The 24,015-nt window shown below is 37.3% G+C and overlaps 1 long non-coding RNA gene across 1 annotated transcript in view; it reads right to left on the bottom strand.

Moving 5' to 3' along the window:
- Positions 1–8,475, bottom strand: part of LOC115610997 — a 45,446-nt gene extending 36,971 nt beyond the window's left edge. Inside the window, exons 1-2 of the long non-coding RNA XR_003992424.1 lie at positions 8,307–8,475; positions 4,870–5,026 (exon numbers count right to left, since the gene is read on the bottom strand). This is a non-coding gene — a long non-coding RNA (uncharacterized LOC115610997). The remainder of the gene's footprint in view (positions 1–4,869; positions 5,027–8,306) is intronic.
- Positions 8,476–24,015: the final 15,540 nt, after the last annotated feature.

Consider the following 24,015-nt stretch of genomic DNA (forward strand, 5'->3'; position numbering starts at 1 on the left):
GAGTTCATTAGAATAAATTGTATTTGAGAGCCTTGATGCAACAGGAAATGCCTCAGTTTGTTTCAAGGCAGCGCAGACCCACTTTTGGGTGTTACAAAAAGACAAAAGCAAGACTGTGATGTATCTCATTAAATATCTTACACGATGTGTTTTGTCTGGAGCTTTTGCAGCTCAAGACACTGATATATTGACAGCCTGAATGTGTAAAACATACCTGTTCGACTAAGACCCAGGAAAACTGTTTTAAAAGCTTAAAAACTCACCTTCACCATTTTATGAAATTGAAAGTCAGAGCATTATTTGCACTCTGGAAATTGTTTCAGTAATGCTTAAGATTACTGGAAATGAATTTGAAAGGTATAAGAATTACGCATTATTCTAAAGAATACGTGAAGATGAAAATTGTTGCAACAGGGTAGTATTTTCATCAGAAAGTTGTATTTAATGGACTCAAGTCTGAAATATTGAAATCATATGAGATATCCTACTTTCATACTATTTTATGGCATCAGACCTAATCACTTCCCTTGACTTGATGAATCTTATAGAATTACTGTCAAGCTATATTTGGCTGAGAGATCTGTTTATATGAAGCCGATTCACAGTTTTGCAGCTAAGTAAAAAGATAAATCCATCTGCTGTCTTTCATCTCACCTTTTATGAAAGCCTGCAAGATGAAGCCTGTAGCAATTTTTTTTTTAATCTTTCTTTGGCTGTTCCATTTTCAAATATCAAACGAGGCTTTTTCAGCACAGCCCACTGAAGCTTCTCTCCACTGATGTTATAAAACATCATTAATTCTTAGCTCTAAAACCTACACATGCAAGATGGTCACATATTCAAATGCTCATCAACATCCTGCTTCGAACAAAGGTTGTGGTGCAAGAAATGTCATGAGCAGGTTTTTAGCATGTTGAGTGAGTTACTTTAACTTCATTCCAAAGAGCCTATTACCTAAAGACAAAGAAGAAAGGCAGAGATTTCACTTCCTTACACTCAATATTTTGAGTCTGTTTAATATTTGGGGGCCTGGCTTCCTCTGTTGACATACTATTTAAATTCTAGATTGGCAAAGCCTTCAAAAGTTAAGGTTAAGCACACTCCATGGTAAGCAGTACCTGTGGTCTTTTCATACAGCATGATGCCACCTGTGGGAAAACGAAATGGGGTTCTAATGAGATGCCTAAAGCCATTCCCCTCTGCGGCAGCTTATAGCTTCTTAAAAATCAGCCTCAGATTAAGGACTGAAATAAAACTGAACCTGAAATGTTCATCTGATTAGAAGATAAGATCTTTGCCTAGCACAGGAGCAGGCACACTGAAGCTGCTCAGAAACATAGTAGACACCCAGCTCAGCAAACTAATTGATTGCTCCAAGAGTCCTGCTAGCATTTCCAGATCACAAAACACCATAAACAAGATGGATGCTCCATCTTGCCATGCCAATCATCTAGTGCTACCTGTGCAGACAATGCTAACTAGGAATTCCACCTTCACTGCTCATGAAGTAGATGATAGCACTGACATAGTGACAGATTTTTTGTGAAATTTGGGTTTACATGACAGAATAAACTTTACTGTAGCATCTGTCAATAGGCTGCAGTTTAGAGTTTATGTTTTAGTCAGAGAAGTAGAGAAGGTTGGGCATGAAGCCATAAATTCGTAACAATCCTAAATAGTGTCACTAAATACTAAATTCTGGAGTAAAAAACTGCACATCTTGCATGACAAAACGAAAGGTTGCACCACTGAAGCATGAGTCATCACCTATTGACATTTAATTTAACAGAACATTGAGAACAAGAAAGCTTATAATGCCAGAAACTGATATCAAAGAGAATTTGAAAATTTATTCAGACAAAGATACAGACAAACAGAAAAAAGAGTAATGGTGACCTCAGCACAAAGAAATGACACAGTGTACAACTACGATGGTACTCAATAACACACATTACAAGGGATATATCAGCAGGGCTAGTTCACTACATTCATAGCTTTGTGACCCTAGATACATGCTCTCTGCGAAGGGACAGGCAGCCTCTTCTGCCTCCAGAGGTAGAGAAGGTAAAAGTCACTGTTCTGCTCAGAAAAGCCTTGGACAGGCAACATTCCGAGGTGGTTTTGGACAGTATAGTTGACTTAAATCCCCTTGTCTTCTGGAGGCAGTTGGTTAAGATAGTACTGTTGCAGCAAAAAGATAAGTGTAGCGTTCTCTGACAACAATGCACAACAGCGACATACGATACCTGGAACTCCCAGTGACCTTAGAAATGAAATTGCAGGCGTTTGCTTCAGTCTGATTAAAACATACACATACTAGGCCATATAAACTTTACCTGCTTATGTTAATAAACATGGAAGGGAGGTCTAGAAAGAACCACGCTCTCTGTGACACTGATGACCATCTTCTAGAACGCACAAATAACTAAAACAGAGACAATGAATGAAACATATCTTTGCCAAACCCAAGGGAAATGGGTTAAAATTCCAGAGGAGGCTCAAAATTCAGAGTTTATTCTCTCACTCCGCTGAACGGACAGGAGTTGATGCAGCAGTTCCTTCACTGAATATCCTTAGAGTATTTCTTGTTCTGTTTATCCCTCATAAAATATTCAGCAAAAGCACAGTGCCACCTGAAGAAAGGGAAACCAGGCTACTTCTCATGGATCTCCCCACTATAAAATTTAAGAAGCAGCAATTTTTACACAGAGGGGAGGGGGTAAAGAGAGAGTCTCTTGTGATAATCCTAAAATACCACAGAAACATCTTTTAGGGAACCCGGAGATTGTGCATTCACAGACCATTCCTAAGATGTTCCTTCATTCATAGCTTCTAGTTTGTTACAGGCTGTACACCACTCGGGAGTGGAACAGGAGATAAGACATATGCGCTTCAAGTACTTCCAAATGCAGCAACCAAATTGTTACCATGGGGGGATGCTAAGCTAACATTTCAGTGTTCTTGTTGGTAAACCAACTTGCAGACAAATAAAAGCCTCTAAAATCTAGGTGTTGATTTTCATAATTCTTAAGGACTCACGTCTGAAAATTTTCAAGCCTTCCATCATGAACAGCCTCCTCTGAGATTTTTGTAATTTGTAAGAACAATGGGACTGTCACTGACAAGTTACGATCACTAGTCTAGAAAGTGCTGGTCTCTCAGTTTAGGAAGTAACTCTTTTCCTCAAGCACAAAAAGATGATCGAAAACCTTTCACACTTCAGAAGAACAAAAATGGAAAAAATTCCTCCCACTCCTCTTCTTCTGCAGAACTTTCACAGAGCACAATTTCTAAACAAAAAATTTCTGTATAGTTCCTCAGGATAATGACACAGATACATTATAACCAGACAGATGACTGAAGCACTTAGGATAAAAAAGGTAACCAGAAGATGGTATTGGCTTTTCCCTTGACCTCTACTAAATTGAGGAGCATCTCAAGTGGATACATTACCTTCAAGATATTTGCTCCCATTATTCTCCATTCTGCATTAGCAGTAGTAGCTGAAATAATCAATTTTTGACAAAGATCAATGGAGATACAGATTATGGTACTCAGGAAAACCATGGTGAATACTCCAAAGACTGAAACCACGTAATCTGTGAATCTAGAACTGTACCACAATACACATACCTGTCCACAAGCTCCAAGAGCACTGTTAATCTCCTGTCAGTCTCCAGGATCGTGAAAATTGTATTTGCCACTCCAGTCTCTTTCCTAAAACAAAACCGGGTATCTGATGCTCTCTTATACAGTATACATCTGGGCTTTTTTCACTTATCACAGAATCATAGGATGGTTTGGGCTGGAAGGGACCTTATTAAGATCATCTAGTTCCAACCCCCTTCCATGGGCAGAGACATCTTCCACTAGACCAGGTTGCTCAAAGCCCCATCCAGCCTGGCCTTGGAATTACTAGCTCAATAGATTGGTCTTTGCATGTGATGCTCCCATTTGGTTCTTCCCTTGCCTGTCTGCCACAGTTCATGTGGAACCTAAATTAAGAACCATATTGACTTGTGTTCATTCCTTGGTCTGCCAGGTGACAGGTTTATCGGCCATGTTAGTGATGTCACAGATTTTCTTTGTATTTCAGTCATCTGGAGTGGCATTTGGAAAGGGCATTTTCTACCTAAAATCAATAGCTTCTCTAGCTGCTGTAATATTTCTTCTTACTAGAAATATTACTCAGAATATAAAAGCAATTGATTGTAGGCAGAAAATATACTTGCCAATTACTGATGGAGAGGGAAAGAATAAAAAGTGCCCTCTAGCTTAAGTAGTTCCAGCTGGTGACACACCAGTACTAATCAGCACATGTGTTTCAGAGGCACCAGAGCCTTCTCAAGCAAATGCCTGGTTTTACTTCTTGTAAGTTGAAACTCAAAGTGTGGTTTACTCCAATGAAAACATGAACACAGATTTCTAATGCTGGATTTGTCAGAGTTCTACTGTCACAATAACTGAAGCAGAATAACCTGTTGGTGAATTAAGGTGGTGAAAATGCAAGTTAGGCAAGCTTTCCAGTAACCTTAACAGAATTTGAACACATGAACATATCAGTGGAACATATTGGAAATTTGTCCTTATTTCTTTGCACTGATGTTACAGTAAATAATAAGTTGTGTACTTGATTGTGACAGGTTGTAATTACCTAAGAAGTGTGATACTAATTACTATATAGTAGAACATCAGCACAGCTTTGGTTTGGCACACTGCCAGAAAAATTTCCATTTCTACAGCGCAGCCTGACAGCCACAGCTTTGAAAGCGGAACAGACACACATCTGCCTCGATTCGTACTTTATGTTATACACAATTGCACCTAGAAAATTGCTCCAAACAACACAGTCCCTGTTTGTCCTCTCACCTCCAAACCTGCTGCAATCACTTCAGCACTCATTTATTTTCTCCATTGTAATGGGCTGCAAGGAAGTACTGTAGATTTACATAGCACCTCTAGTCATATGCTGCTCATTCTCATGTTCCCCAGCCATGCATAGGGTATGCGTCAGATAACAGTCAAACTGGAAGAAGAAGAAAGGCACAAAAAAGAGTTCAGTAGTTTCAACAAGCTTGACATAAGCAACAGACAAATGGCCAAATCCTTGAAGAAACTGGTTTGAGCAACAGTTTTCTCAATGAAATTACGATATCTCACTTGTTTGATATGTGCATATCAAAAGAATTTTTGTAAGAGCTATTTTAAAGCTCATATTTTCACATGTACCCCAGTGAGATAGAAGTACAAGTTCTAGTGGTACTGGATTAGAGTACTCAAACTTTCTGAAAGGACTGAGATGAGCACTTATTATTACAAAATCAGTTTTGATTGTTGTTTTCCATGCAATTTTCAGAGAATAATGCAAGTATACTTTTCTAGGCAGGTGAGGCCATGAGACCATGCTGTAGAGGGAATTCTGTATTCATCATCCAGAAACACTACTTTAAACACATTTCTTTAAGACATGAAATTCAGATACCAGTGCAAACCTAATTAAAGTATGAATCTTTTGTTTCTTACATATGTCAAATAAACCCTTTCATTAGAAGAAAGTCTCTGCTTTCATATGTGTCCCAACAGCATCTGCATGTTAAATCACATAATAATAAATATAGCAATTTCAGAAATTATATCCTTCAGTTTAGTTTTTTAAGGATCTAAAATAAACCTTTTGATAAATTTGAGTCACCTTTAATATATGTTGAGTCCTAGAACAAAATTCCAAGTCTCTTCTGTATGTGTTATTTCCTTCTGAATTTCTATATACCAACAGTTTATGTACATCCTAGACACTTACTCAAACTGAGTCTCAAAAAGTGTTTTAGTGTGTTTTAAGTATGAGCAAAAAGGCTCTGAAAAACTATTTTATTCAGGACCTACTGTAAACCAGGGATAAAAGATGGCATGATTTGTTAAAGAAAAAAATAAAAAAATAAAACCAGAAAATGCTTTGGCCAGCTTCTCTTCACAACTAATTCCCTTTTCCTTGCCCTGACATCATTGCCCTGACATTATAGCCATTAAAGCAGGCAAAGCTTTCAGTTAGGACACTTAGGTTATTTACATTTTAAAAGGATGTTTTGGAACATGCTTGATTCCAAGCAAGCATCACATAAAATTGAATGTTATACACTGGGCAATACTGAACTCCACTTGACATGCTGCTTCAACAAAGAATACTTGACAAATACGTCAACAGAGAATATGTTAACAAAGAGCTTACAGCTTCATACTTCCAAAACATTTTCTCCTGTCTATCAGGGAAAGATTTTCGCCCTCCACATGGCTTGCTAATGTGATAAAGAAACAAGGAAAAACAAAAATCATACCAAAAAAAACCCCCACAAAACCCCCCAAAAAAACCTCACAGAACTGTGCTCGAACCACAAAGTTTTCATTTCAAAACTATGTAGATGCATTTAAATATTACTGTGATAGATAAACTAATAGACCTCAAAATGACAGATTTCTAGGACATGATTTTGGTTCAGGATGATTTTTAGTATGATTAAGCTTGAAATACCGAGACTTCTCTTCACTGGGAAATTTAATGGTGTTTCTGTCTGGCTGTTAAGTAAGTTAAATGACATAATACTGCTCACATTCAACTGACCAATGAAGATGATAATGAGTTGTGTCCAAAATCTATCACCTACTCAGAGATAAACCTGCTCTTGTCTAATTTTTTGAAGTGGGATGAAAAGAACTTATCCATTCTGCATTTTAACTGGTTTCTTGTAACATTTTTCAATCCTAAATACATCTAAATATTGAAATTTATCCTACTACATACAAGAAGAAAGAGATAGGAAGAACATACAAATTTCAGCAGATGGAAAATGAAGAGAACATTGTCATGAAAAGGCTCAATCAGTCACTTTATGCTTCACCAAGCTTTAGGTAGGGCTCTTTTATTCATATGGCAACATTCCAAAACTTGGTTTGCCCAAAATTCATTTTACATCTGTTTGGTCTGTTGCCCGGCAAAGAACTTAATAAACCCTATCAAAGTGAAGAATTAAACGGACTGACACCTTAGGCATTCCTTGTATCTCAGTCTCTTTTTCTCAATAATCCCACTTGTCTACTCTGCTGTGCATATCCACTGTGCAACTAGGTAAGTGCTATGATCAGCAGCTTTGCACTTGATCTAGTTTGAATCTATTATTCTATTGCAGTTGAAGAGCCACCATCATTTCTGCTCAGCCCGATATAAAATATGTGTTGTTTTCCCTATTCTGATATACTTTTGTTCTTCTGACTCCCAGACAGACTCAGAGTGTAAGCAGAAAAACCAACTGTTCCACAATTTTTTTTTCCTGAGTAATGTGGAAACAGGAATCACCAGTAACCCCTGAATAATTCTCTCTTCCAAAATGTCACCTTTATTTTCAAGAATCAAATGCTTTCATAATTTGGGGTATTCACATAAACCCTGCTGATCTTGCACAAGCCCAACACATTAAGCAGGTGAGGATCATCCTCAGAAACAGCACTTGTGTTGCTAGTTAGGATTTCTTCTGATATACCACTTACTCAAAAGAATTTTCCATGCTGTCACTGCCCTAAAGATTCTTTTCACGGTTTCAGTAACAGTGGCATCTGCAGAGGGGAGCTCCAGCCACTTGAAACTCATTAAAACATACTTGAGATTGACAATGAGTTGAAAACATCTGTCAGACTAGGCCAAGATTTCAATCAAGTGTGATGTTGTCGTGTTACTCTGCTACATTGACTTAATAAATGACTTGGCTGCTGTCAATGCAAGGAAAGTTGGGTTCTAATTACTAGCCTGATTTTTTTTTCTATATCTGAAAAGTACTTTTACTTACAGGTTCATACACTACGTGACATGCATTAAAATTAATCTGCTGAATATAGAAGCTGAGGTAAAGTAATACAGATTTGCTTTTTAACATGCTGTATTAGGCATCAGCTAATATATAACATGGCATACATATAGTCTCCAACAGAAAGTAAATCATATGCTTCTCCCAAACAGCTTAAGAAGAGTAAACAAGTGACTACTTGATACTTTCAGCCTCTTTTTTTTTTTTTTTAAATTTTTAATTAACCTCAAGTCCCAAACAACTCTGAGCAACAAGCTTCTAAGAACCTAGTGACATTTTTAAAAAAGAATCTCCAGGAAAACCTCTGAGTTACACAAATTATTTTTCAAAGAAGGTAAAAAAAAAAAAAAAAAGTGTATACCTAACTGAAGAAATGTGGAAAAAAAAAATCAAAGTAAATGAATTACTATTTCAAATGGAATGGAAAAGAAGTAGCATGCAGTTATTTCTTACCTCCAGCAAGGCAAGTGAAGGCAATCCAGTCTGGGGACTGATGGGCTTCATCCTTTCACTTTACATTTTTCAGTATCCGTTTCATCCAAAGATGTTACAGAGATTTCTTGAGCTCTCCCTTCTCAGGAATAGTCCCATAAACAGTATACTTTTGGAAAACAAACAGTTTTACAAAAAGTAAGGCCCGCCACAAACTCAGTGCATTGGACCCTAGAAAGGTCTTACAGTATGATTTAGATTATATAAAACCGTTATATGTGATGAGTATACTGTATGGTAAGTCTCCAGGTGCAGGGAGAGCGTGTCAATATAATCTTAATATTGCTATAAAGCTGCATCAATTTCATTTTACCATTCTGATATGTGCGAAGTATTCTGGTAGCTATTTTACTAAAGGGATTATTTTATGAAAATTGATTTCCAATAAGCGGATTTATTTAATTTGGTCCAATTTCAGGGGGGTTTTGTTCAAATGTAAAATAAGTGTAAAAAGTAGTCAGACTCAGTAAGTGTTTGGGGAAGCTTCTGCTTCCACTAAATCTACTGTAAAGATTTGCCTGAAACTACCAGAACACATGAAGCCCAATGAGAAGTGCTTTGAAATATACTCCCCAGGCTGCATGCAAATATATGGGACCTTTAATTCAAGCTTGCATGTGTGTGGCTAGAAAGAATGAAAAGTTAACATACAGTTCTTGTTCTTAAGAGACAATCTTTTGTTCCCTCTTGCAAGCACTGACATGTTCGGATAATCTGTGCACCAAAACTGCAGCTCCAAAAAGTGCTTTGTTTGGATGGTTGTTGTTGGCTGTTTTTTTCCTGAAACCACCCCAGTTCTCTGAAATGATGGATATTACCTGAAGAAACAACAAAGAGTTTATTAGCTACTGTTTTTTATGTGATTTATTCCCAATTTGAATAAAGATCATGCAGATGATAACCAGAATGAAAACCTTAAGTTTTGCCTGATGTGAAATTTTTTCACATCTTTTCCTTTGCTTGCTGTCCAGGAGGAGCTTTAAGAAAGAAGAAAAATTATAATCTTTGGGTTATCAGCTGTGGCCAAATCAAGAGATCCTGTACCCTAACTGTACTTTGAAATTACACATAAATGCAAAAAAAAAAAAAAAAGGAAAAAAGAAGAAAAAAGATTTTTCAAAAGATGGAATGCATTGTGCTGTATTTTGTTGTACAGTATGGTTCCTCTGTGAGAAATTGGCAGAATGTCTATTTGCAGCCATATTCTTTTAAAAATAAAATTCTTTATGCAGTCAGCAAGTGCCTTTTCTAATAATTTTTCAATTCAGAGGAGCGCCTCTATTTACACTAAGATATTACAACATCAAATAATATAATATACTCACATATTCTTTACATGCATATTGAATATTTTAAGTAATCTTTTGAAATACACAGTACTATTGCAATGACCTCTTTTTAATTTGGCTTCATGACCACAATAGACGTGTTCAAAACATGTTACCCTGACAAAGCAAAGGGGCTCTGCTCTGGAAATTTGCCCTTTTTCTCCACAAACTAGAGCTAGAGGAAAAACTGCAGTTTTCGGGGAGGGGGGGGGGGGGCAGAGGTTAAGGTCAAGGGCCAAGCTCAGACTATAGTAATAAGGTACGTTTAAACTAAGGGCTATTCATACTCATGCTCTCACTCTGTGAGCAAACTAGGAAATCAGAGGATTGCACACAGAGTAAGGTGAAACCCAGCTGAGGAAAAGATGACAAAAATCTAATCTTCATAAAGCTGTAACAAAGTTCTTTGAGGCTTTTTAGTCCCTAGGATTTAATAATAATATCCATTGACAGCTGAGTCATTGAAGTCCTTGGTGGTGTACCAGGCTCTTTAACAGTCATCCAGAGAATACGTCTGTTTCTGCCAATTCATAAATGCAAATTTATTTTAGACAAGGCATGAATAACCCACTCATTCATCCTCAAGTACAATCAGATGAAAATGCATGTGTTGAGCAACCAGCCATATGTTATTATTTGTTATAGATCTGAAACATCTACATTCATTTCTACCTGTTTTCAGAAGAGGGACAGACAAGATGATTAAACAGGCAATGTAAATCTCAAGATTCAGGTCAGGAAACATATCTTCATTACAAAAAATTCTCTCAAAGCCCCCTGTGAGCCTGCATTGTCTCATGGTCTCTAACATGTTATTGATGTTCACTTCTCAAAAACTGCCATGTAAAACCACAGGTTAGGTTGTAATTTCTAGCTGATCTCCTGACTTTCTCATATAAATAGAAGAGAACTGAGTGGGTAAAATAGAACAGAAAGGCACTCTTGCATCTCCAGCCTCCAGGTATGCTTCTCTTATGATGAACATTGACTAAACCTTTTGTTGAACTAGTTTCTAAAATTCTCTTATCTGTACAAAGTAGTTTTGCAATTATGTAACATGCTTTAGTCTGTTTTCTTAAGAACACTGTATCAATGCTTGGAAATGGATTTGATCTGTACATTTGGCATACAGCAGAATGCAGCTCTGCTGTAAATCTGAAGCCTCACAAATTAAATGTGCTATACATTACTAAAAATATTCCAGCTTTTTATCATAATTTTGAATAAAGTTAACATCATTATGTAATTTTGCATTATTTTTATTAAATATTTAAAGAGAGAAAAATGACAAGCCTTGGATTAGCCATATCAAAAGGACAACATCCTTGAGCTAACAGCATCCTTTTTTTTTTTTTAGAATTCATCCTATCTTCTTTTTCTTACATCATGCCTTGAATTTTATTGACAAAATACTCAGCTCCTAGAAATTACACCATCTTATATCACTTTGCAATAACTCCTCTGGAAAAAAAAAAGTGATTTTTGCAGGTACAGAAGAAATCCAAACCTGTTCTTTAGATATTTAAAACTAAATAAAAACAACAACAACAACAACAAAACCAGCACAATGTACAATTTTTAGAAAGGAAAAGATACAGGAATCTTCAAAAAAAACCTGCAAAAGAAGTCCATTATTTAGCAATATATATTGTATTTTAATGAATCTAAGTAATACACATTGCTGTATCACCTCAAAAACTTAGATAAGATTCCCAAATTATGTCTATACAGGATGAATGCATCCTAAATGCATACACACCTCCTAGTCTAATGACTATCTAGTTTTAAAAAATAAAATCTATAGAACATCTTGTGTCTGCTCTGGGGTGAATTTTACTCACTAACAAGAAACTCTCATGAACACCATCACTTGAAAATCATCCTTTTCACTTGTTTTAATCTCAAAAATAAAAGACACTGCTTTGGAAATTGAAGTCTTTCTGCATGGCCTGTTTGTGCTTCAACACCACTTATCACTGCTGTGTAACTAGCACCTTTAGTCTCAGGCAGAAGTAAATTCAGCATCCTACAGCATTCCTAGGAATAAAAGGAACATCACAGTATGAGCCAGTGAATCAATTTTAAGGCAAACACAAGCCCATTTTCATGTCTTTGTATTCTGTTGAAGTTTGTCAATGTCAAGTCAACCCTCCCTAAAGACAACACATCTTCAATTAGAGATGTAAAAAACAGTTTGCATGCAATTTAAATCCTGCAAACTGGCAATCTTCTCATGAAAATCACAAACAATTATTCCCATTCTCATGCATCAGTACTTCTGATTTACTGTCATCTTTCTGTTACATGAATTGACCCTTAATTTCCAAGCCAGAGAAAAAGACTGAGCATTTGTGACAGGGGTTAGTGATTTGCCATTCAATCCCCACATAGTCAAGCTTGCGCTGCTAGCAGCTTAAAATACATGACAAAATAATATTCTTTGCTGTGAAATTCTTCATGCAGCTCATGGATTCCCACTCCACCCTCATCAAGAAAAGTTAGTCTTTCTTCATCTTCCCCACTAAAACAATATAGAACTGTCTCAATAAGTATTTGAAGCTTGCAAGCTTTCTCATGTTGAATGTCAATCAAATATGTTACCATGCAGCAATTACTCAAGATACATATTTAAAACCATTAGAATAGAAGAGGCACTGAATTTTGATTTCAAGAGATAAGTTGTGTCCATGTGAGGCCAGATCTTCAGTTGGTTAAGTCAATACATATCCGACGCCTTCAGGGAAACTGTGCTGATTTAGATCTCTCAAATAGTCAGTGGGTCTATATGTAAAGTTCAACAGCAGTATAAGGACATTGCTAATACCAATGGACCTCTGAATCAAAACCTTACTGTGAGCAAGAATACAAACCTTGTCTTTTAGGTTACTGAAACACTGCTCGGAGACACAAGCAAAACTGAAATGGAATGGGGAAGTACCAATTCTAAGGAGGCTGACACCTGTCAATGTGCTTTTAAAAAGAAATGTTGTATTTAGCAAAAATGGTAGAATACTGATCTGTTTTGATGAGTACTCATTCAAAATTAGGATTCTATTCATTAAAACATCTCTTGGCTTTTTTTTTTTTTTTTTTTTTTTTGGTGGAGAATCAGAACTGCTGATTTTCTGTTCCATTTTAAAAAATAATACTTCCGAAACAGTCCAAAATGGTAGCATTTTTAAATTTACCATATCTTTGGTTTAGAGTCTCAGAATGTTTAATTTCCATTTCTCAGTATTAACCCTATTGAATTTTGACTGATTTTACTCTTCTACCTTTTTTTTTTTTTTTTAAGGCCTCAGCTTTTTTTGGGTAATGTAATTTCTCTTTCCTCTCCTTTTCCTGCAGGATTCTGTCATTCTTGAGTCTCCAGAAGCCCTGGAAGAGCCTAAAGTTTGCTAAAAGATATTAAGGCATTTTGTGTTTTGTGGTGTGTGCTGTGACTGACTGGCAACGAAGAAAATACATAAGGAACTGTCTTCTACGACAGTACTACTGTACTCAGCACACCAGCTGGTCACAGAGTCCTGTGTGTCCCTGTTTCTGGGGTATTAAGCACATGCTCCTAGGCGCTAAGTTGATTTCTAACACAAAATGTGTAAATAACATGCAATTTCAATTTGAGTGTTTACTTTTAGAATTTTTTTTTTAATTCAAAATGGCAAATTTCTGTGAAACATTTTGATTTAGATGAAAGCACAATTTGCAGAAGAAAATTGCCGTAGTGAGCATTTTTGGACAAGTCTGCTTCAGAGAAAAAATAAAAAAGAATTCTCTAGAATTACTTAAAAGAATTATTTTAAAAGCTCTTTCTTTTAGACAGAAATCTCAGCTTTCTTCAGAACAAGCAGATTTCTTCAAGGAAGATACTTCTGAAAGGAAAAATTACATGAAAGGAGCATGACATACCCCTCATTGCCCTGCGCTGCTTGGTGGGGATAGAGAAAGCAAAGGAGTAAAGATGAGCTTGACAGAGGGTGGGAGGACAGGCATTGTTCTAATGTTTGTCTTTGTTTCTTGCTACTCTTATTTTAATTGGCAATAAAGTAGTCTTCCTCAAGCTAAGTCTGGTTTGCCCACAACAGTAACTGCTAAGTGCTCTCCCTGTCTATAGCTCAACCCACAAGCTTTCTCATCCTTCCTGTTTTCTCTCCCTGTCCTGCTGAGGAGGAGGGAGCGAGTGGCTGGGTAGGTGTTTAGCCCTTAGCCAGGGTTAACTTACTCTTTCAACTACACTGAACAAATTGAAAAGTATTAACAATGGCTCTGATTTTGCAACTCTTTGTACCCAGGAAAAGAGATAGGTCTGCGCAGGCTCCTGTTGATTTCACTGCACCTTGCTGCAAGCACAGCCTCTATATACAGAAGACCTAGCTGGAGCCAGTGAGGCTCCACCAGAGCACAAAGCTCCACCTGCCTCAAGACAACTGCACAAACAGGACTGTGAACTGCTCAAATGAACTTGAAGCCAATATAACTGTCAAAGGCATATGAACCAAACCCAGAGAATCTCTCCACAATTAGCCCACAACCACTTGGCTATATGGTCATCAAAACAGTAAAGAAAAAACTTGGTGCCAATATAGTAAGGGCCCTCTTAATTTCATGCACTGTGACTTCAACACTTTCTTCATTTCTCATTTTATTTCTCTAAAAGTGGCTTCATTTAAAAGCAGGGAAACCACATTTCATGCTCTTCAGTTTCATTAAAGATATACAAAAGCCCTTACCAAAAGACTACTCTAATTAAACCATTGTAGCAGAAGGAAATATTGAAATGATGAATCTGAAAGGATTCTGACACGCTCTGTATTCTCTTGCACATCAACCCTTATGTATAAAAAAGGAGGAAAAGAGCTCCTCCCTTTAAAAAACAAACAAAAAAAAAGTTTAAAAACTTACACGATGAAACGTAACACTCACCCCAGAGTAATACAAATGAATTATCTTACAGATTTTCTAAAGTGTGTCAAGAAAGAAGGTCACTGATCGCTTCTTCAGGAGTGCGAGAATATAGTATTACACCCTCAGAAAGTCAACCTGTATCTGCTTGACAAGGAAGCTATGGTTAAATCCCCTGCTTAAAATTCATTCCATATTAGTTTTGAGTATGAGTATGAGTATGAATTTCCTAGGAAATTCTAGGAAATTTCATAGAAATACCATATGAATTACATAAGAAAAATTCAGCATCATTCATTATGTGCTGCTTGAACAGCACTAGATTTAAAGCACTGGTATAAATAAAGTAAAAAAGTAAAATCTGAGCATTTCTCATTCCCTCAGGAACTGCAAAATAAAACTTTTTTGAATTATATCTTTCCAGGAGCAAGAAGAATAGCAATGACTGTTCTGAGTCTGACACGGGAACAGAATGAGGTGCAGTTTTATTTCACTTTGAAAGCACATGAAACTACAGCTACATTAAAAAGTTGGCTCACAGTGAACTTCATTTTGTGATTGATTAAATAATTGCTCCAAATTCCAAAAATATTTTAGGGATCTCTTGGTTAATAGACAAATGCATACATCGAGAGTTTCTTTTCACATGGGTAGGCAACCATTTCTGGGGCTGGCTTGAACCAAAGAAGCAACTTATATTTATTCAAATCCTATTTCATAGTGGATAAAGATCTTTAGTGCCCCTTCAGCGTTCAAATCCTGTACAGACAACTACAGTCTGTTGACTGTTGCACCAGCTGAAGCTTGCGAAAGCCTGTGCAGCCTATAACATATGATGCTTCCATGTGGGTTCTGATATTGTAAGACTTCCTTCTAGCTCAAAATGACAGAGAAGTGGCATTGAGAAAGGCGATTAGACTTTCTTAACCTCATGCTGTGAATTTTTTCATTCCAGAAATAGACATCTTCTCAGACCTTTTGAATTATCTTCTTAGCTACACAAAGGATTAACAAAACAGATACTAATTCTGTGCTTTTTTTTATTATTCCTATTGACCTTGTAATATTAGCCCAATATCTAACAAAAGACACAGAAAATAATTTCCAATATTCCAAACTACTTATAGTAGGCAAGAGGCACAAGAGAGCAGATTCCAAGAAAATCAAGAAACCAAAGTGTTGTTTTTCATTCATAGCTTGAATGAAAATGAAAGGCATATCTCGCAACCAGAAGAACAGATGAATTAGAGAGCCTTATCAACCTCACAAAAAACTCTGTATCAAATTAAGAGCCATGAAATATTAATTCTACTATTTTAAATTCACTTTTGTTACTCTCTTTACAATCCATTGGAAACACTAGAAACATCCAGTAAATACATGTTCATAGCTCTGGCCCTGTTATCAACAGCGATCAAAGCAGTGAAGAGTGCAAATGCATTACTGACTGACTCTTGAGAGACTTTAATCTTTCCTCATAAATCACTTGCTCTCCAGCTACCTGACCATTTGGACTTCAGAATAAAATGCAGGTTTTCTGAAAGGTTCCGACTGATCTGCATGGCTCACTAGTAGGACCATGAGGAGTCTTAAATGGCAATGGCCACATGCCATCCTGGTTTTTATGCATCTATTCAGGTAGATTGCCTGAAATGAACCATGATATCAGAGGAAAGGTTTCATTTTTTTAAAGAAACTTTCTATTGCACTATTGCAGAGAACTATAATCTTTTTTTTTTTTTTAAGCTTGCAAGGTTTAGATAAAGATGTAGTGTAAATATATTTAAAAAATATTTGCTAAATCCCCACACTAAACCCCAATAATTTAAAAGTTCGCATTATATTTATTTCTCACTTGCTTACTCTGTGTAAAATAATGGATTGCACACTATACATGCTGGTGAGGGAGTGGGTTCCCTAAAACATAACACACTAGGAAACTGTGGGCTAGCATAACTTGCCAATTTTGCCTGAAGCTGCTTCCATCAACAACAAAGAAAAGGAGGTATCATTGATTTCTACAGATGCTGGCTCAGATGCAAAGACATTATACACAAACAAAGCTTTAGGGACTGGTTTTGATCACCCAGGGTTGTTTTTTTTTTGTTGTTGCTCATCTCTGCATTTCCTGATTTTGCTGAAATAAAGAACAGCTGTTCTCACGAGCTTACCAATTCAAAGCTGTGAAGACAAAAGTTGCATCAAAACTTCCTTTTTTTTTAATAGCATAGTATAGATCTTGTCTCATTCAATGGAGAACAAAATAAGTCCAAACAAGGGAGGGAGGGGAGTCAGTCTCACAATTCTGCTAGTTGTGGGAAAATGTAGCTCCCTACATGTGTATCTACAGACACAGTGCTGGAATTTCTTGCTCCACAGTATGTGGCCAACAGAACAGATATCATGGTGAAATGGTTCACACCTGGAGGACTGTTCCCAGAATTGCCCTAGGGTCATCACAGTGATAAACCTGAAACAACCTCAGCAGAGCTGTCATTTTTCCTGGACAAAAAGATACACACCTATTCTTCACCACATGCGACCCTTGTACTGTGTTATGATACATATGTAGATCAGTTGCAGGAACAACTGATGTGAATGTGCTCAGTGGACACGTCCTGGTTTTCTGGACATTCAGCACTCCAAACAAATATCCTGAACCCTTGCTTTCTGCCTCAACAAAATCTTTCCCAAAATAAGTGAAAATGGCCAGAGAAACGTGAACATCAGAATAAGATGTAAGCTAGGCATGACACCAAGCCAGTACATAGCTTAACGTGTGCTACGAAACCTGCCCAGGATTGGACCATACAATGCAAATGCACCTGCAGCCTCTGTACTCTCTAGTTTGCCCAAGCATCACCTGACTACAGTCACTGCCATAACAACAGTTTATATATATCCTTAAAGTGGGGTATAGGCTGTAGCTGAGGAACAGGAGCTCCACATTTGATCTTCACTCCCTTTGTAAACTCAAGGAAACAAATGAAACACTGTGCCTTGGTGCCTACTGCTCAAGAGCCAGGCTGCTGTGCTTTTCAAACCAAAAGGACAAAGATTGCTGGCTGCATGTGGGTGAGGGCAGACAATTGCTGCACTACACACACACACTCATGGCTAGAAAGAGGTCTGCCGCTCTCTGACACAGCAGAAAACAAAGGAGCATGACTTCTAGGTCCAGCACTTTTTTCTGCCTTTCCCTGCTGTCTCAGACAGTGAAATGAGGCAGGGATGACAGCTATCAGATAAGTCGCTACTTACCTGCAAGTCAAGTGCCACACACAACTAGTAGGTAGTATAGTTTCCCACGCACATTAAGGGCCCATTCAGAATTCCAAATAATAATTTACCTCACAAGAGTTTGCTCATTATGTGCTTTGCCTGGCCCTCGTGCTCTTGTAAAACACTCTTTGAGTAGGTAGGCATGAAATAATCTCCTGCTGCCTGTAGCACTGGCCTTTTTTTCTTTTCATATGACTGCAAACAGAAACTCCTTATTCAAAAAGGAAAAGGCTATTAAACTCAGCAGAGTTATTTTAAAAAAGATAGAAATGAACTGTGACTGCCATCTTAAGTGTGAGTCTTGCCTGGAAAGCTGTTAGATATACAAAAGGCAAGCGGAAAGCACAGATTCAAGTCAAGTCTGGCCATTTTCATGTATAGTCACCATTAAGCTGACAAAACAGTCTTCTGCTACTACTTTTTATTATGAAGGGTCCTTTAATTTGGGATATTATTATTTTTATTAAAGGTGTATGCTCTCTTTACATGAATCTCCCTTTTCTAAACAAAGCACACATCTCAACAGGATTTAGACGTTGCTTGTACTTTACACTAGTGAGTTGCCTCACTGATATCAGTGACTCACATAAGTAACATGAAGGCCAGTATGTGTAAGCAGCACTAGAGTCCTGTCTGATGAAATCTTTATACCTATAGCAGTTCACCTGTAAACCAGCATCACAGTCATAACATGAAATGTCAGCAGCTGATAAGCCAATGAATCAGCACCACATACTTCCAAAGGCCAAATTAAACTTGTTTTAAATAGGATGATGACAGACGGTAAAAGTAGCACTCACTCTTCATCTCTTTCATGCCCTTGTTTAATGGCTGGACTGCCCAGCTACAATATTTCTTCTACACATAAAGCTTATTATGTGCATTCCAAACCTGAAGTTTTAATGCTATTGTCTCATTTGCCTGGTGCATAAATTGCCACAACAATCACACAAGCTACTGTGATGATGGTACAATACTTTGAAACAACACAGTCTCAAGCTGGTCAGATTGATTATTAGCACCAGTCACACTTGATTGAAAATAAAACAGATCAGCTGTATTAAACCTTCTTATTGGCAACCATCAAGAAATGAAATGAGCTAATTACTATTTCCTTTCTTTTCCCACTGATTTGCAATCCCTGGATGAACACTGTGTAAACCAGAAAGGTTTTTGTGGCCATCCTTTAGTAATTGACCTTTAGCTCTTTCCATTTCATTTGCCCTAAGTGTTAATTGACTTTGAAAAAGCAGTATATTATCCTTTTAGGAAAAAAAAAAAAAAAATCTGATTTGTGCCCGCCAACATCTTACAGCATCAAAGCCCTGTTAAATCTTAGTGCAGTACAGCTGGAAATGAGTCTCCAGAAGAAACAGAAAGAGGGTGGGGGAAGGAAGCGGATCCATTATTGAAAGACCTCCACTGCCATCTAGAGAGAATCTGCATTAGACAGTTTTCTAACAGGGAGGATCAGGTGGTTAGTCAAAATATTTCCATTTTGATGCTGTCATGGGGGAAGGCAGGGACTCCACTCAAGTTCACTGCATCTATACAATTTTAAACCAACTTTGCACTAATTTGCATTAAAAATAACACAGCCTGGAATATAATCTACCATAAATTCTACAGAAATCATGGGAGATAGCTTTAAAGGCTCACTTACAGGCTCTCCTACAATGAGATATGATATCTGCTCAGTTTTGTTTCAAAGAAGCTCCTTTGAAGATGTAGGTGCTGTATCTTTGCAGAAGGGTGCTTCAGTCACAAACAATTTACATTTTGACAGACATGCTCTGCTCCTAGCAGCTGCCTTTATGATATTGTTTGTCAGTTAGAGAGAAAGAATGTGCTATTTCAGGCTGTGATTTTTTTTTTTCCCCTCTTTAAAATATATAAAATTGTCTTTTCTGAGTGCTTTATATGCAGCAGCCTCACAGAGACAAAGTCAGATGGAGAGCAGGAGGCACCCACGAAATGCATTACTGGTAACAGTCCACTTTAATCTGACCAATTTAATTTACTCTGCCTCTGACCAAAGAGGAACTGAACTCCATTTAGTGTATGTGATGGGTCAGCTGCTATAAAAACTGGAGAGGCAGTCCTCACCACCACCACCTACTCCAGTTACATTCTCAAGACAGCCAACATACGGGTACACAGCTAACTGCATCTAGAACAAAAGAAATTAATTTGTAGCTTAGGGTACAGTCAGCAAGTAATGAAACTGCATTGGTAATACACCTCAAAAGGGAGAGTTCATTACTGCTGTCTCACGGAAACACTCACTGTGAATTGTGGTCCTCTTGGTCTCCATCACTGTTATTTACTTGCTAATTAAAGAGCAATGTGGGACTTGTAACAGCTAATAGGAACTCACAGGATCCTCTGTCTACTGATTCTCTGAAAATTTCAAAACCAAAACCTGTCTGAGGACTAAGGCCTGACAGCATAAACCCAGCCGCAACCATTGAAATACCGCCTGGATGTTTTTCATATTACAGTGCAATTTGTGCTTGCTTCCTTTGTGAAATCCTATTGGGCTGAAATATCTTGAGATCAACAAAATTAGTAAATTAGCTTGTGGTTATCTCCTTTAGCTAGTCAGTGAGGTGCTCTGTGATAGTGTAAGGTATTTGCCCACTATGGCAGCAGTGGTGAATTAATACTGCATAGAAAAAGACGACAGTGGTTATACTCTAGTTAAGAGTATGTAAAACATGCTGCTTTATACAATTATGAAGGGCAGTATCTGAATTATTTATACTCTTCATTCCTGACTAAGAATGGCATCTCAGAATGATCAAGGAAATGATACCCAGAAAAAACATTTTTGGTTTTCACTGGAATACACTGAAATCAGAAACATTTGATTCCACACTACCCTGCACTTCTTGACATTTATCCTGACAGGATCCTAAATCAAACCATTCCGAACACTCATTTTGTATGGGCATGTGTGGCTATTCAAGGTGAAAGCAATGGAGAATCAAGCCTACAGAACCTATTGTGCAAACCGTAAGGTTCACTAGGCCAAGAGCTGGTCTCTGTGAGGTGACTCGCTATCTTCTCATTTCTATTAATGGTAACACCGATGATTCCTAGATGGAAGAACATCGTCATTTTGAGTGATGAGTTTATGAGGAGAGAGAATCCACCACTTTAATGGAGTATTAGGAAACACAGAATAAAGAAGAATGAAGTGGATGACTGACTAGATAGATCTTCCAGTCCAAATGTGTTGCAAAATGCAGGAGGCATTGCTTCCATTCATTACAGCCAACAGATTTGTCAGGAGGAAAAATTCCAATGCACCTTTAAAACCCAATTTGTCCTTTTTGCTGACAAACACAATTAAGCTGTGCAATTCAGGGAGAGAACGGTAGGCATAAGAACAGTTACTGTGAAAGGGCATACATTTAAACATGGCTAGACCGGGCTCTTAGCCATTATCCTGCTTCTTAACTTGTCCAGAGACCTTGAAGACAGTCCTGAAATAATGACAGAGAAGAAGAGCTCACCTTGTAACAATAAAGCATTAAAACTGAATCAGGTAAATGTCAAAAGCCAGACAACTGTAGTCACAAAACTGCTTCTGGTGAAGAAGTATATACTTTCTTTCTTTGGTTTTTTTTTAAAGGCAAATAAATTCAGCCCATAATGCTTGCAACACGCAGACCAGCCTTTAGTCCACTATATTTTACACCACAATCTGGTTTAGGTATTATTGCCAACACAGAGTCCTGTTAATGTCAGACACATCAACTAGAAATAGAAGGGAAGATAACATTGGCATTGTGGAAATGAAAGGATAGCATCGCTTTTGTGTCTGGAATTTATTGTGGAGTCAAAGGGCACTGACGAAATTCTGTTTGATTTGTACATGCCACTGGATATAATAGGATGGGCTTCATAAAGATAAGAATCTCTCAGCCTTTTTTGAAGGCTCACTTAAAATGTATTATTTTTCAAGGGATATAAATAAAACTCCTTGAAAGCCACTTACTTACAGTGTGACTGTAATCAGTTTACTTTATGTCTTGATGCTTCCTTCCCCTCGCTTCCAGATTTGGTCTTGTTTATTGAAGCTCTGTATTTCTAAGGGTAGCCTATCCCTCACTATAATTCTTTTTTTTTTTTGTGAAATGAATGGCACAATGAGACCAAGTGCCCACTCTAAAGGTAACTGTCATGTGAGAGTCCAGCCCTTGCTCAAAATGAAATTCCCTAGAACATATTCATTCATGCTAGCTAGTTGTGTTCATTTTAGCAAAAAGGCACACATAGATCTTCTTCCTTTTCACACGCTCTTTCCTCATAGGTTCACTGACTAACGAATCTCATTCCAGATGGAGGTTCATGTGTAGGCTTCTCATTAAATACCGCTGAAAACATGACATAGCTGGCATTGCTGCAATGTAATACTTTATGACTTCGTAAGACATGTTTATTTTTGTATTGCTTGTAAACATTTTGGTGAATAGGCTGGATCTTCTCTGGAGAAAGCAAAAACAGCAGTTTGATGTCATTTGCCTAGCTTCTTCAGCAAGGAATGCAAAGAGTTACAACAGTCTATTACTCATCTGAAGTTTCCCTTCTGACACAAATGTGCCTTCTTGGTATAGAGTATCTTGAATTTGATCACAATGGAAGATCATCACGCATGCATGTAACCATGACACTTGATATCAAAGTCACAAAATCATATTCAGGGATAGCAAATATCATGGCAGAGCACTAATGTCTTTTACCACTTAAGTAACCAGAGCCAGGTGCAAATCAAGCATAAATCACCATAACACCGTTGAGACTACTCAAGCTTCACCAATTTTCACCAAGTAAAAAACTGTCCTGTCATATAGTGATATAGAGAAGAGCCTCATAACACAGAGACAGGAATGAGCAAAGAGGAAGCAGATATGAGTGCTCTTCTGTTCTTTATAGGTAACCTCTAGGGATAATATCTCTGAATTTCTTTCCTTTTTAGAGAGCTTACACAACTCTTTGGCCAGCCTGTTTCAGACCTAACTGGAAGCAGTGTTCTACTTCTAATGAATAATGCCATGCGATACTGTTATTTACTTTAGTATATGAGATACAGGAGATGAGGTGCTTGAGTGGATAAAAAATGGCTAGCATACTAAAGCCAGAAGCATACTTATGGCTAGAAGCAGTTCCAAATGGAAGGAGTTGACTTGTGGAATACTGTAACATTAGTATTGATTTTGTTTACTTTATAAACCTGAAAGGAGGAAAATGCAGTAACGGGATGAAATGTGCTGATGATACAAAATGGGTGAATCAACAAATACACAACAGGGAAGCAATAAAATTCACATAGACTTGGCTAGACTAGAATCATGGGCAGACAAGTGGTTTATGCAATTCAGTTTGGAAAAAGGCAAGATAATGAATCTACGGACAAAATAACAAGAAAAGGGAACTCTACCTTCAATGGACAATGGACTGATGAAAAGGTTTGCATTTTAATATTCCAATGCAGGCAATTGTATGCTGTAAACTCAGATTTCTCTAAAAAAGCTCCCTTTTTGGCAGTCATTTTTTTTTCAGTATTTGCTGTTATATGGTAAAAGGCACTAGCCAGAAGAGAGAATTGAAAAGAATGCTAAATTCTTCAACTTTTGGCCAATTGACTTCTTTTTATATGAAAAACAAACAAACAAAAAAAGAAACCACACAACACCAAACACCAAAACAAAAAACAAAAAAGCAAAAAAACAACAAAAGAACAAAAAAAAACCCCACAAACAAACAAACAAAAAAAAAAAACCCCAAGAAACAATGTTTAAGCACACAGAAATTAAAGATTATTCTAATACCGGGTTAGATTAGGTATCATGAAAGTGACATTTATAACACTTATATCACTCTGATTAATAAAATGAAACAGAATTGGGAAAGTAAGATATGAAGAAGACGAGGAGAAATATATATATGTATATGCTAATACAAAATACTTATTTAGGAAGTCTGAGAAACAGGATATACATTTGTAAAGAAGTGAGGAAGATTAACCACATCACTCTTACCGGCTTTACAGAAGCACAAATCCCAAGATACTGTTGTTAAACCCGTAAACATACTGTTAAGAGGAAAAAGGAAAAGTAAAAACCAAACCCTGACATCTGAGACAGGATTTA

Source organism: Strigops habroptila, chromosome 7 (genome assembly GCF_004027225.2).
Source record: "Strigops habroptila isolate Jane chromosome 7, bStrHab1.2.pri, whole genome shotgun sequence".
In the NCBI taxonomy this organism is placed as follows: Eukaryota; Metazoa; Chordata; class Aves; order Psittaciformes; family Psittacidae; genus Strigops; species Strigops habroptila.